General features: G+C 38.8%; 1 long non-coding RNA gene across 2 annotated transcripts in view; it reads left to right on the top strand.

Annotated features, from left to right (window-relative positions):
• The first annotated feature begins 9,846 nt into the window (after positions 1–9,846).
• The window catches only part of LOC135579058 (uncharacterized), a 32,339-nt gene continuing 27,914 nt past the window's right edge, over positions 9,847–14,271 (top strand). The window contains exon 1 of one of the 2 annotated variants that reach the window (XR_010471373.1): positions 9,847–10,979. This is a non-coding gene — a long non-coding RNA (uncharacterized LOC135579058). The remainder of the gene's footprint in view (positions 10,980–14,271) is intronic. The other variant, XR_010471372.1, reaches the window with a different exon arrangement.

Here is a 14,271-nt window from a genome sequence, read left to right as displayed (position 1 = left end):
CCATCCTCATGGCACTCACCCTTTATATATTTATAAGCATTAATAAGGTTACCCCTCAGTCTCCTCTTCTCCAAACTAAAGAGACCCAGCTCCCTCAGCCTTTCTTCATAAGGGAGGTGCTCCACTCCCTTAATCATCTTTGTTGCCCTACACTGGACCCTCTCCAGCAGTTCCCTGTCCTTCTGGAACTGAGGGGCCCAGAACTGGAAACAGTATTCCAGATGTGGTCTCACCAGGGCAGAGTAGAGGGGAAGGAGGAACTCTCTTGATCTACTAACCACCCCCCTTCTAATACACCCCAGGATGCCATTGGCCTTCCCGGCCACAAGGGCACAGTGCTGGCTCATGGTCATCCTGTTGTCCACCAGGACCCCCAGGTCCCTTTCCCCTACACTGCTCTCTAATATGTAATTTCCCAACCTATACTGGAACCTGGGGTTGTTCCTGCCCAGATGCAGGACTCTACACTTGCCCTTGTTAAATTTCATTAGGTTATTCCCCACCCAACTCTCCAGCCTGTCCAGGTCCCACTGTATGGCAGCACAGCCTTCTGGCGTGTCAGCCACCCCTCCCAGCTTAGTGTCATCAGAAAACTTGCTGATAGTACACTCTATTCCCTCGTCTAAATCGTTAATGAATATATTGAGTAATATTGGCCCCAGTACTGACCCCTGAGGCACTCCACTAGATACTGGCCTCCAACTAGACTCCGCACCATTGACTACCACTCTCTGGCTTCTCTCCTTAAGCCAGTTTGCAGCCCACCTCATTACTCTATTGTCTAGACCACACCTCCTCAACTTAGCTGTGAGGATGCTGTGGGAGACTGTGTCAAAGGCTTTACTGAAGTCAAGGTAGACCGCATCCACCGCTCTGCCATCATCCATCCACCTTGTTACATTCTCATAAAAGGCTATGAGGTTGGTCAAGCATGACTTACCCTTGGTAAAGCCATGCTGACTGCCCCTAATAACCCTCTTATTCTTGATATGCCTTGAGATGGCACCAAGGATAAGCTGTTCTGTTACTTTCCCAGGGACAGAGGTGAGGCTGACCGGTCTATAATTACCCAGGTCCTCCTTCTTGCCCTTTTTGAAGACTGGAGTGACATTTGCTTTCCTCCAATCCTCGGGCACCTCCCCCATTTCCCAAGACTTGGCAAAGATGATGGAGAGCGGTCCAGCAATGACTTCAGCCAGCTTCCTCAGCACCCGCGGATGCATCCCATCTGGACCCATGGATTTATGGATGTCCAGACTATTTAATTGCTCCCTATAGATTAAACTCTTTAAACAAGATGGTTTTGAGTCAGAAATTCTCTGCAATAAAATAGAGTTCTACCATTTACAAGACTTGTAAATATAGATCTTGGCTTATTTCTCCCCATTAGATTCTATAAAACAGTTAACAATGCAGAGGCAGTGACATAAGCTGGGAGAACATGGGGCTTAACTTGAAGCTGCCATACTGTTTGTGATTGAACCTGTGAGAAGTAGCCTGTAATGATTACTTACAAAGAGATGGCAAGACAGCAATGAGAACTGTGCTGGACAGCATTAAAACTCCAGCCACATAAGCAGAAGCTACACTTGTTAGATCAAATTCAAGGAACTGGAAATCTGGAAAAGAAAAAAGGCTAACCTTAAGATTTGCATCAAGCTATAGATGTTTTACAAACATGATGATATGTGACCTGCTCTTCTAGGGGTGTGTGTGTATAGCATTTGACATTCTCTTTCTTTCATTTATCTGTGGGAGGAATTTATTATACAAGGAGTTGCATGATTTCAGAACAGATAGCTGGAGTTCACCTGGTATCTCTTCCTGTTAACACAGCTTTTTTATCTCTTTATATCTCTGCCTATCTCTTGCTAAATACAGATATGTATACATGTATCCATATATATGGATATAGATGCCCTTTATATATATTTGGAGAGAAAGAGATGGAGAGGCAGAACAGAGATTTCATTCAGGACCACTTTTTAATTACTGCATCTGTTTTCTGCATTCAAAATACTAAACAAATCAATTTCATAAAGAGTTTCCACGTAGGCCAGTTTCCTAACTAAAAATAGTATTATATGAAACAATGGCAGGAACATCAGGATTGTCCTTCTATTGAACCACTGAATAATTTAGTCTGCAGTAGTATTAAGCAGTAATTGACACAATGGTTTCCAAAGATTGTGGCTGTGACATGACCAGCTGCTTTGGAGTATGCAATCCTGAACACATCACAAATGATCATTTCCCATCAGATTTGAGACTCTGCGCATAAGTAAGGTCAGACTACCTTGGATTTCTAACACCAAATGCTCAAGAAATGTGGCACCAACACTTCAGAAGAAGAGATAGACATCTCGTAATGATAACTGTAAAATAAACCATGCACTGGAGAGATATAAGCACAAGCCTATGTGAATTTCAGGAAAGAAACAGGCATTTTTTTTGCACTTGTTCAGACCAGGGACCAGAAAGGAAATCAAACAGAAGAGAAATATTTCAAAAACAACATCGAAATCAAGTTCCTCTCATGGCACTTTTCTGTCATGTTTGTCTCTCCTGTGTGTCATGGTGATGAGAAAACAGTGAGTGGCATTCTGATGGCTGGTTGTCCTTGCAAGGATGGACCTCTCTCTTTCTGTGCAGGGAGATGGAGATACAACTGGCAAATACAGAGTCCCACCTTAGGCAGTCATCTTAGCCTGGATTCATCTCTGTCATCTTTAGCAGTTCTGTGTGCTGAGCTCTCTGATCAACAAGAATTTTGTGCAGGTGCTTATTCTGTGTTGTTTTTTGTTTGTTTGGGTTTTTTTTTTCCCACAAAAAAGGGACCCAAAGAGAGGATCATTCTACACACTATTCTCTGCTTTTCTGCCAGAAGAAAGTCCAAGCTGCAATGAGATTTATACGAGTGGAAGCTTCCACACATGGGAAGATGCAGGAGTTAGTTGGATGTGTGCCCCAGGAGAAGTTCAGGTGGATGGAATGGCTTTCTGGGATCTGGGATTTACTGTTTCAGAGACACGAAAGGAGTTGCATGCACATTCTATACTGGTTCAAATTTAGAAGCTATTTTTGAAAATAAGTCCCTTAATAATGTTAATTACTTATATATAATCCTTGAAGTTATATTAGTGGTTGGAATTTGAACACTACTCACACAACTTAATATAAATATAACATTAAGATTCCTTTTATACTGTTGAACTATCATTGCACTTTAAGAGAGATGGTAGGTTTTAAAAAGCCACTGGAAACATGGAAGTAAAACTAAGCATCAAGGTGTTTAACACTGAAGAAACAACATCTTGGGAGACTAAAAGAGATAACATTTCCTTCATATAATAATTTCATAACTGTATAATTTTTAACCTCTTATCACCATTTCCTTTTTCCTCTTGGGCTTAAAGGTGCTGTTGATCCTGAATGGATCAGAAGTATAAAGGAGAAACCAGGAGGTGGACAGGTGCAAATGGCAATCAACATAACCTTCATCAACGTCCTTTTTCATTAATTTGCAAAACCATTAGAAACATGTTGCAAAATTCTCATACTGAGCTGCCATGTTGGCACAGTTCACTGGCTAACACTTTTAAACCACAGCAGATCCAATAGGTTATTGCATCCTGATACTCTTCATTAGCGAAATCCATCAGTCTGATCCTGTCCAATGGATCTTCTAAAAATTGCTAAGCCACTTTTATGTCCAGCAAAGGGAACATGAGATGCTCATTAGATTCATGCACACAATGCTGCCAGTTCAGCTGATGGTTGTTACATGGTAATAAAAAAGCAGCTATGAAGCTGGATATTTAGAGACATTAAAAGTAATATTTTATCAGCTGCTTTGACCTTTTTGTATCAAATGGTTAATAGTATTTGGAGCAATAGAGAATGACAACATTACAGCCGTAACAATCATTACCTATTTCAGCTGAAAAAAAACAGCTCGTATGTCACCAGGCTTGTTTCTACCTATTCAAGCACTTACCCTTTGGAGACTATCTTCTTCTCGCTCCTTGAGCCTTTTCTTCAGGAAATGCTAATTAAATTGCGTTTACATAGACTTTCCTTTTAGCATATCACTGGGGAACTCTTCCTCCTGTTGCAATTACTGCCATTGAAATTATTTCCAGTCTCGGTTTGCACAGGTATGCATGGAATATATTACACCACCTCCAGTGAAACAGACTGTTCCCACAGCAGTGCAACCCCGTTTTCCCTGCTTGTCACACAAAGGCAAATGAGAGCACTCATTCTCTCTGCACCAGGGGCTAGCTCAATATATATATCTTGTACAATATAGAAACAAGAACATTAGTATATTATGATCTGGTGATGATCGTCATCATTGTTATTGCCTTTAATTATACATCCATTTTACCAAAATATATCCCCAGATAAGTTGTGTATATTACTGGGCCATTTTAAGACCATACAGGTGGCTATGAGTTCCATGGGGTTTTTTTTTGTTTGTTTGTTTTCCCTCTACATTTTAATATCTCACTAGTTGTTAGAACAGACATATTTCCCTATACTGTCCTTTGTCGTGCAAGCATTGTTTTGGAAAGGCTCATATGTCTCCAGACTGGCCAGTCTATTCCTGACCCATAAACAGGTGTTTTGACAACCTCCAAACACTTACAGTTCCTCATTAAAGCACTGTGAATGGCACATGTGAACAATCATGCAGCCTTTGCCAGTTTTTGTGCAGTTCTGCTACAAGAAAAAATTTATAAGCTCTCATTCCTTTGAATGATTTCATCAGTGAAGATTTCATTTTTAAGATTCACCTCCAATGAGGGTCATATATCAACATACTGGATAGTTTACAAAAGAAAAAAAAAAAAGAGCTATGATCATATCTGTGGTTATAAGGCCTGACCAAAATTATTAGGAACTAAGATAATTTTTCCTGACTTTGAATTGCTTTTACTAGGCAATGACGACTATAGTATATCTATGAGTATACTATGATTTTTTATGGCTTCTTTGAGAATAACTTTGCAGATTTATCACCAATTTTAATATATATAGGCTTTAAAAATGTGTGTCCTCTAAATCTAGGAAAGGGATTTGGGAAGGCATCTGGAAGAACCACTATGGCTTCTTCTAAACTGCAAAATCCTTGGTGAACTGAGAAACTGAACTTGTTTCTGCAAACACTCAGTTCCTTTCATGACAAGGCAACAGCAGGATCAAATCAGACAGTGGTATTTTTTTAAAAATCCCCTATATCATCTTATCTACCTGAGAGGACTTCTATATAAAGGTGTTGCAGAACCCAAAACTTAACAGATTTCACATTATTTAATAATTAATAATAATAATAATAATATTTCAAATTGAGTCTTGATTGACTCAATTTGTAGTCACAGGTTTAGTTTATTTTAGTTTATTTTAGTTTAGTTTAGATTAGTTTAGTTTAGTTTAGTTTTGTTTTGTTTTGTTTTGAGTGAGGGCATGTTTAACATTACAGGCTGTGGTTGACCAGCAGTGTATTTACATTTTCCTAGGTTTAAGGCCATGAGCAGTGATGTCAATTTTTAAATGACCCAAGCTTAAAAAAAACAATTACTTCATCTATGAAACTATCCTACTGTCTTTGTTTGAAATCTATTGAATTGGGAGGATCAGGAATGTGTTGTGTGAAAGCCCAGTCCTGTAGATCTCACTGACTTCAATGTTATTTGGGTTTTTATCTACTGCTTTCTAAGAATAGTCTGTCTTATTATGTAGGTGATATACATTTACATGGATCTATACAACACAATGAGTCCTCATACCAGCTTCTTCCTTTTAAGTCATTTAAGGCTACTATAAACCTACAGTCCAGTCTTAAAACTGAGGAGGAGGTGTATAAATTTGAAAGCTTAAAGTTGGTGCGGCTATATTACTTTATGTATTTCCACCAAATCTTTTCTTCTTTACATTGAGTGCAGAGATGTGATCTGTACAAAAAACCCCAAACAAACAGTGAGCTTGTTTGGTTGAATTTATTTCACCCTGGTCATGTTAAAATGATATACATAGATTACGTTAGTTTAGCTCAGTAAAAAGATTTAATAGGATCAGAGATTTGTTGATAAAAGGGAGATTCAGGTTACTTTGCTCACCTTAAAATATATATATATTGGAACAGTTGTTAAAAAAACAATCACCGTGTGTTAAAAATTACAGATAGAAACAGAGGTTTTTCCCCTTAGTGTTGAGGTCCCATACTGCATCAGTTGAGAAGCAGATGCTGATGATATAGCATTGTTCCATAGGTTTTTGCAGGACAGTACCATATTAATACAAAACAAAACCAGAAACTCTTAAATAAAATAGTTGCTGGGAAAAAGAGTAGAAGAATGACCCATCTACTTGTTCTCCTCTCTGCTTTAATGCTGTGTTTCGTAACTACTGAATGAAAGCGACTGGAAGGTACATTACCAGACACACAGCTGTAAGCCCCACAGAGCTTTAAAACAGGCTGCATCAGAGCAACTTAACTTTATTTTGGGAGGTTATGGGATAAGTCAGAACCTGATCTCTGTTACAGCTAGATTCCAGAGATACGATCTATTTCAGCAGGGCTCAGAGTGGCCATGTTACTGGAAGTGGGTGAAAATCCACCTGGATTTGACTCTTCAGACATGCCTAATTAGAATTCTTTAAAAGCTGTAATGATTTTTTAGAGGACTACAGATAGACACTAATAGTGTAATGGTTCTGTAACATGTCTGTTCCTGGAAACAGCATATGAATACTCACAAGATTACTGTATCATTTACATGTTCCATACGCCTCTCAATTTCAGAAATAAAATTAAGAAAATCTGGAGAAAAACAGGAAAGACTGAGTTAAATCACCGAATTTCTGCTTTGGAAAATGATAAACAAGTACCTATAGATATTCACAGTGGAGGATCATTGTTAGCAAATGTCTGTCTTGCCAGACAGGAATTTGGAAAACATGGATCATGGTTCTGTTTCTGCCCTGGACATTCTTTGCAATGGACTTCATTAATGACCCAGTTCCATCTCACCTAACTTTACCATCTGGAAGGGGAATTTTTGCTCTGAGCTTGTTGCTTAGGCTCTGTCCTTCATCATGCTACAGCAAGAAGACATTTCACTCCCCTTTCTAGATTCTGCATGGAGTATATCTCCTCTAGCTGTATGTCTCTGATAAGCTGTTCTGCATGGGTGCTAATTTTCTCTCAGTTTCCTTCCAAGACAAACCTTGAGCATGAACAAAGACAGAGCTTTGCCTCAAGGTCCACTCCATGCAAGAGGTATGGGCCACACCAGTAACATGTGCTATTTTGTGGAGACATCATTACAGAAGAGTCTAGATCCCTGTCTTAGGCTACTACTAAATGCTTAACTTTGAAATAGCTATTAGATGTGATTGATATTAAGACTGGGTCTCTACATGCTTCTCACATTGTAAAATTAGAATCACAATAAGCTTTTGTCTGTCTCGAATTCTTAGCATTCACTGACCTTTAAGTGCTTCTGTGTTAGAAATGTGCAGTTCAGTGTGACCACATTAATACCAATTAAATAAAAGTTTACATATTTTTAATCTGAATCACAGAACTGTAGAATAGTTGAGGTTGGAAGGTACTTCTGGAGGTCATCTGGTCCAACTCCCCTGCACAAGCAGGGCCACCTGCAGCTGGTTGCCATGCACTGTGTGCGGATGGGCTTTGAATATCTGAGATCTACTGCTATTGATTTTCCTATTACTGGTTAAACACAGTTGTTCACTTAATATTTATTTAAGTTACCCAGACTTTTCTCCTTTTTTTTAAAAAAAAAGGGTACAAAAACTTCAGTTGAGAACATTTTTTTTGGGGGGGGCGGAGGATTTGCTAAATATAGCAAGCAGATAGTAGATCTGGATACAGATAACAGATTTGAAGTCCATGATGACATTGCTTTGCCAGCTCTTTCATTAGTCCTTAAAAACTCGTTTTATCGCTCACAATTTTCTTCATATGAGCAGCCTTTTGTTGTTGCACTGCAAGGGATTAACCTTTTCTCTAACAGTTTTTTGAGGGTATCTTCAAAATGACTCAGAGAGGAAAAAAGGTCTAGGAGATTTGAGCCAAATTTCTGCTGTAGTTGGTACCCTTCTGAGTGTGCTCTCAGCATGCTGGCTTCTGGCTTGATTAAACGCAGTACAAACCGTTCTCCACAGCTTATTGCAGCACTGGGGCACGTGTCCAAGTTGCTATGTTAATTAAATGCCACTGATATCTGTGGAAAGTTTTGTGCCTCTGGTTACTGAAATGACAAACACAAAGGAACTTATAGAAATCATCACACATTTCATGAAATGACCAGGAACCTCATTAGGAAAACAGCAATTTCCCCTGTTTTCCCATGAGAGGTGGTGGGTGAGAGATGCATCGAACAACTGGCAGTTTTATTTTGGAAAGATGGAAATTGTAGTTTTCTCTGTGTGGTTCAGCATCTAACTGACAGTCGCAAATTTTTATTCCCCTGAAATCTTCCAAATCTGGGAATCTGGAGTTACTCATGTGGCTCTTTCAAGCAGCTCATGCCTGCAAACACAAAATGAATGTAATGTTTCTTGCAGGGTGGGAAGTAAAAAAAAAAGGATAACCAAGAAGGAGTCAGGGAAAAATAAAAGGAAAGCAGAGTGCCCACATCACCGCCACTTTGCTCCTCTCCCAAGATTCAGATTCCAGTTTGGCCGGAGATGAAATTGATAGCTCTGCAGGAGGAATGTGGGAATAATGGGCTACGGACACTATGAATGAATTATGCACTGCAGGCACGGGGCTCCTCAGCGCATCGCTGTCCGAAATTTTATTTTTATGTGGCAGATATTTAGAAAATTGAGGAGCGCCTTGGAAAGCTGGGACAGCTGGTGGGGGCATGCGGGGCGCTGGGGAATGCAGGGCTCCAAGACGCCGGCCGGCCCACCGCCCTAGCAGCAGCCCCCCACTGCCGCCGCCGGGGCCGGACAGATGCTATGAAAGGGTTGGCATTAAGTGCCTTTTGCAGGATATTAACCCAGCATCCTAACTGGTAAAAAAAATGAATTGTCACTGACATTATGTCGGCCCACTTGGAGCCTTCTCTGCTACTTTCCGCAGTCTGGTAACTATTATGCACAAGAGATCAATATTCTCCTCAGCGCTGGAATTTAAGTAATGATTTCCAATAAAACCTATTTCAGACTGTTCTGGCTAGAGGACAGAGACAAGCCACAAAATATAATGCACTTAAAGCCTTTCTTTTCTCCTCTTTTCTTTCTTTTTTTTTTTTTCCCTTCCCTTTTTTTTTTTTTTTTTTTTTAAGACTTGAATAATGGAAGTGAGATCTAGTGATAAGACACATGCACGCACACAAAAAGGAGGCATTTTGGTCCAGGCCAATCTGCTTAGCTAATGGCTGTAAGCTGACACCCGTAATGAAATAAAAATGTCTCGATGCAAGTGCATGGCTGTGCAATTGCTACCAACACCCACCCTGGCAGCCCCAGTGATGGGTGCTGGGGAACACGCCCTTCCACATCACTTTTATTCACTTCTGTCTGTTTTTCAGCAAACAAAAGCTACTTTTCCAAAATGGAATTAAGTAAATACTTCACAATTTAATGCTGCAGAAAGTCTGATGTCTTTAGACATGGTGAATAGCTCCAGTTCCCAGTAACTGTAATTGACACTCCAGGTGCTCAGCACTTCTGAAAATCAGGTTTCTAGTACTGTTCCAGTTCTTTTTTTTCCCTACTTGAAAGCTTTTTTTTTGCTTTCCTTCTTTTTTTCTGGTCTTTGTGAAAGAATGTGTAGGGTGTAAGAAGATGACTGGTACTTGAGGAATGAAATTTCTGATCTATTATCTGTTAGTGAAGGAAATAATTTACAGAGGTGAGATAGATAGAGACGTATACATATATCTTCCCAGTTGTCACAGTTTAATATTTTGCTTTTGGCCTCACTGTACTGCCTAGTTTCTTTGTGTCCCACAGTGCAGACTTCAGACAGAAGAAAGACCCTTTCCAAGTGTGCTAAGGCTGGACTACTGTGGTTAAAATGGTTTCCCCTGGATCTCTCTCACAGCTTGCAGTTGTCTGATTTCAATCAGTGGCAGTTCTCTCCACATGTCTAGCCATCAATCTTCTCCTGCTCCTGGATGAGTGTGTCACAGCATGGTGTATGTTCCAGTCAAAAAATAGACTGCACCACAGCTCTCCCTCCTCGGTCATTGATAAGTATCCCTTTGATATTTTTATTAAAAAAGAAAGAAAACACTTATGATATATGTTTCTGGGGAAAAAAAAAAAAAAAAAAGACAAAAAAAAGAGAAAAAAAAAAAGAGGAGCCTGAAGCACACTGAAGCTCTGGAGGCTGTAGGAACAGCAGGAAGCAGGGAGGGAGTTTGGGGTAATGTGGTTATGATGAAGCTATTGCTTGGTAAGTTACAGTTTGTGTAAGAGTTGAGGATTTCAATCTTTATTGCTTTCCACCCTGCACTCCTCCAGCAATAAAAGTTTTCTGGATGTTGTGTGAGTCTCCAGTATTCATCTACTTCATACCACTTCCTCCCCTCATGGTGAATAATTATTGCTATTTGAAAACAGAGCTGCTTAGAGATGGAGGAGGTTTTGTACAAAAACTAAGCCGAGCGTGTCATAGTCCCTCGCTCTCACCTTTGGACTCTCTGGAAAAGGAAACAAATGGCTGTTTCTTTGTTTTCATTCTTCTTTTAGATTACAGACTGATCCGTCAGTCTCCTAGACCAGCTTTCCTCTGCATGGCTGAGGTACATGCCCAGGAGCATGCAGAAGTTTCCTGATAAAAGAGGACGGATTGACCTGTCTCCAAATAGGTGTCCTTATCCAAAGTAAACCCACCTTCTGAAAAGACTGAAGCTGCAGAGGGTCTGCATAATAACTCCGCTTCTGACAAAGCACTTTTCCATGACAGAGCTCAAAACACTTTCTAAAAGAAGGTAAGATTGTTATTCTTGTTTTATAAATTGAAAACTCAGGCACAAGGAAAAGCAAATTGTGCAAGGAGGCAAGTGACTTGGGGACTATAAAACTCCTTTTTCTCAAGTGTCAGGGTTGTATTTAGGTGGTGCTCTACTTAATGTCTCATCCAGTAATGAGCTTTTACTCTTCATACATCGAAGCCGATGAGATTCAGCAGTTAAAGGAAGATTGCATAAATAGGCTTGAGTCAGTCAGACTTGAGCCTGTTTTTCACATATGATGTAAAAGTCCATTTCATTTCTCTTGCATATAATTCTAATTTAGAAAGAAAATAAAAGGCGAAAACAGCCAGCTGGGAAATAATCGCAGTTAAGGAAGTCTATTAAAAACCTAACCACTTGTGATATAATTATTCAGCTAAAGTTAATCTCTCACTGTTACATTGTCTATTTTCAATTGGTGATCTGAAGTGAAATCAGTTGATTCTCAAATCTCCACACGTTTTTAAAAGCCTTTCTGCATTATATTAACTAAAGCCCCTAAATCTAGAAAACTCACAATCACAGAATTCACTTTCTTATGGAAAATTATGTGATGAAAGCCATAGGAAACAGTTACTGGTAAAGCAGTTCACATTAGTAACTAACTTCAGGATAAAAAATTTACCACCAACACTATTAATTAATAAGAAAAAGATTTTATGGTCTGTTTTACTTTTCATTGTGTAATTTCTTTTACACTGGGGACTAGTGAATTTTATTTCTATGCAAAAAAGCATACCATCCGTTATTCTCTCTTCCATCTGGTTGGCCATACATCTCAGAAAAGTGAATATAGATAATAAGCAATTATTAAATAGGCACATTTCTAGCATAATTTGTTGCTGAATAGGATTCAGTCCTTTAAAAGAGTATGTAAGACAAAAAAAAATCATGGCAAATGACACCAAAATTGGTAGCTATGAGTAATGATGACGATGTACCAGTACTGAACAGAAGAAATCTGGGCTGATTTGTAAGTTGGTCTCACCTGTATCACTGTTAAATGCCACATGAGATGTTTCATTAAGACCTTTCATTAAAAATAAAAAAACACAGATTAGTTTTACAGAATTGGTGATGGTCTTTAGGCACAAAGGGACTTGGGAAAGGGTTTAGTGGCTTTGCTGTGCAAACAGACAAGCAAGAGCTACCAGGGCAACACAGAAGCTGAGCCAGCAAATGCTGTCCTAGATGTATGTATGGGAGAGGACTACCAAATAGAAACCAAGAGTTTTACTACTGCAGATTACTGACAACTAGTACGATCATTACTGTGATGTCTCTGTCCACTTCTGATGTGCACATGTAAGTAGGTTGTTGTCAATTTGGAAAATGTTCAGAAAAGAGCTACGAATGCAACTTCAGTAACAGAAGTGAGAGGAATAAATTTAGTCACTAAAAATGCAGATTAACATGTGATTGAATGATGGACTGAGGATACTTTTGTAAAAGAAAAGTGGAGAATCTGACTTTTTAACTTAACAGACAAGGTCAGTATGGATGGAAGCTGAATCTCAGCTAATTCAGATTAGCATTCAAGCTCACAGTTCCTTTCAACAAATGATCTTAACTGCTAAAAAACCAGTATTATCTAGGAATACAATGGATTCTCTCTCCTGTGAAGTCTCAATCAAAGTCTTTCTGAAAGCGCGGTTACAGTTTAGGCAGCAGCAGTTGATTTCATGCTGGGAACACTTTGCAAAATTCTTTGTTCTTACATTATGGAGATCAGACTACATGACTATTATCATTCTTCCTGGCCTTACGTGTTATCAATCTGTGAAACATGGATTTAACTTTAAGTCTCACTCTAAATCATTTCACATTCATTGACTTCAGTGGAGTCATTTAACACGGTTACAGTTAAGCATGTGTTCAAGTGCTTTGCTGAGGGGGACGTGCCCTCTGATAACTGATAACCATGTGCCAAACTGCTTTGTTGAAATGGTGCCGCAAGTCTTTGTAAGTTATCAAAGTGCAAATGAGAAAATCCCTCACGTTTGTTGATTTTTACTTTTTTCGTAGTTTTAAATTCAGAAGCTACTCTTTTGCTTACATTTTTTTTTCCCCATATACATGGTTGTGTACTGTGTATCAGAGCTGCCAAGTGGCACTGCCTCTTTCTGGCTCATTTTCCTGCTCTATGATTTAAGGACAAGACTGAATCTTATACGAAACAGCAGAAGTCATCCAGGTACATTAGGGTTATATGGACAGGTCATTTCCATGAAGGGGGAAAGAGACCTTCTGGGAAGCAACGCACTGCTTTAGGAGATGTGATTAGCTCTGCCTATCAACTTGAACAAAATATTGACAAAGCTATAGCTTTTATTAGTGTAAACTGTAAGAGACTGAATCAAACCAAATCAGTGCTATATTCCATGACTGTAGTGGACTTTTCCACCAGCAATGGTAGTCAACATTTGAAGTACTAAAATCATAATATTATAATATCATCATTCACACAGTTTGGTTCTTCACTGTAGCAGTTCAACAGGAATTCAGATGATGCAAAATGATATTTAATGTAAGGATTTCCTGATAAAAAAAAAAAAAGGAAACAAACAAAAAACAAAAAGTGGGCCTCCTTTTCAGTATGTGCTGTGGTTTTTGGTTGGTTTTGTTTGTTTGTTTGTTTGTTTTGTTTGTTTTTTGTGTGTTTTTTGTTGTTGTTGTTGTTGCTTTTGTTTATTTCTACTTTAGTAGCCATATTTTTATGCAGCATATTTTTAATTTCAGTCTAGTAAAAAAACTCTCACCCCACACCTTCAGTTTTAAAAGGTGGCAAAATTCACAACTTCTATGATAAATCTTGCTGTGATTCTTTAGAGAATAGCTCTCCTTTTTAAAAAATGTGGTGAGGTGTATTAGTCAAGTCCTGAATTTCATGTTATAAAGGAATAAATTGAATAAATCAACAGTGAAAAATAATCAAGTATTTGGTACTGAAAGGACTTACTATGGCACAAAGATGAAATACAGACTGTGAAATACAGCAGGAAGTGCTTATAAAGTTCATTATCACTTTTCATATTTTCAGCAATTTCAAAAGCCAACTAGAATGAATATACTTATACTTTATCTCAGTCTTTCACTTTGCTTTACAGTTCCTGCCAGGTAACTTGATCTGCAAGGCTGAACTGTAGGGGCATTCCTATTAATTTAGATATTCATCTCAGCTACAGTATGCAGTGTTGATTCCTTGTTAGGCTGAATGGTTAGAGTGAGTATTTGCAACTTTGATTTACATCTTGAAAATCATATTTAT

Source organism: Columba livia, chromosome 3 (assembly GCF_036013475.1).
Source record: "Columba livia isolate bColLiv1 breed racing homer chromosome 3, bColLiv1.pat.W.v2, whole genome shotgun sequence".
Lineage (NCBI taxonomy): Eukaryota > Metazoa > Chordata > Aves > Columbiformes > Columbidae > Columba > Columba livia.
This window is presented reverse-complemented; position numbering and strand designations above follow the sequence as displayed.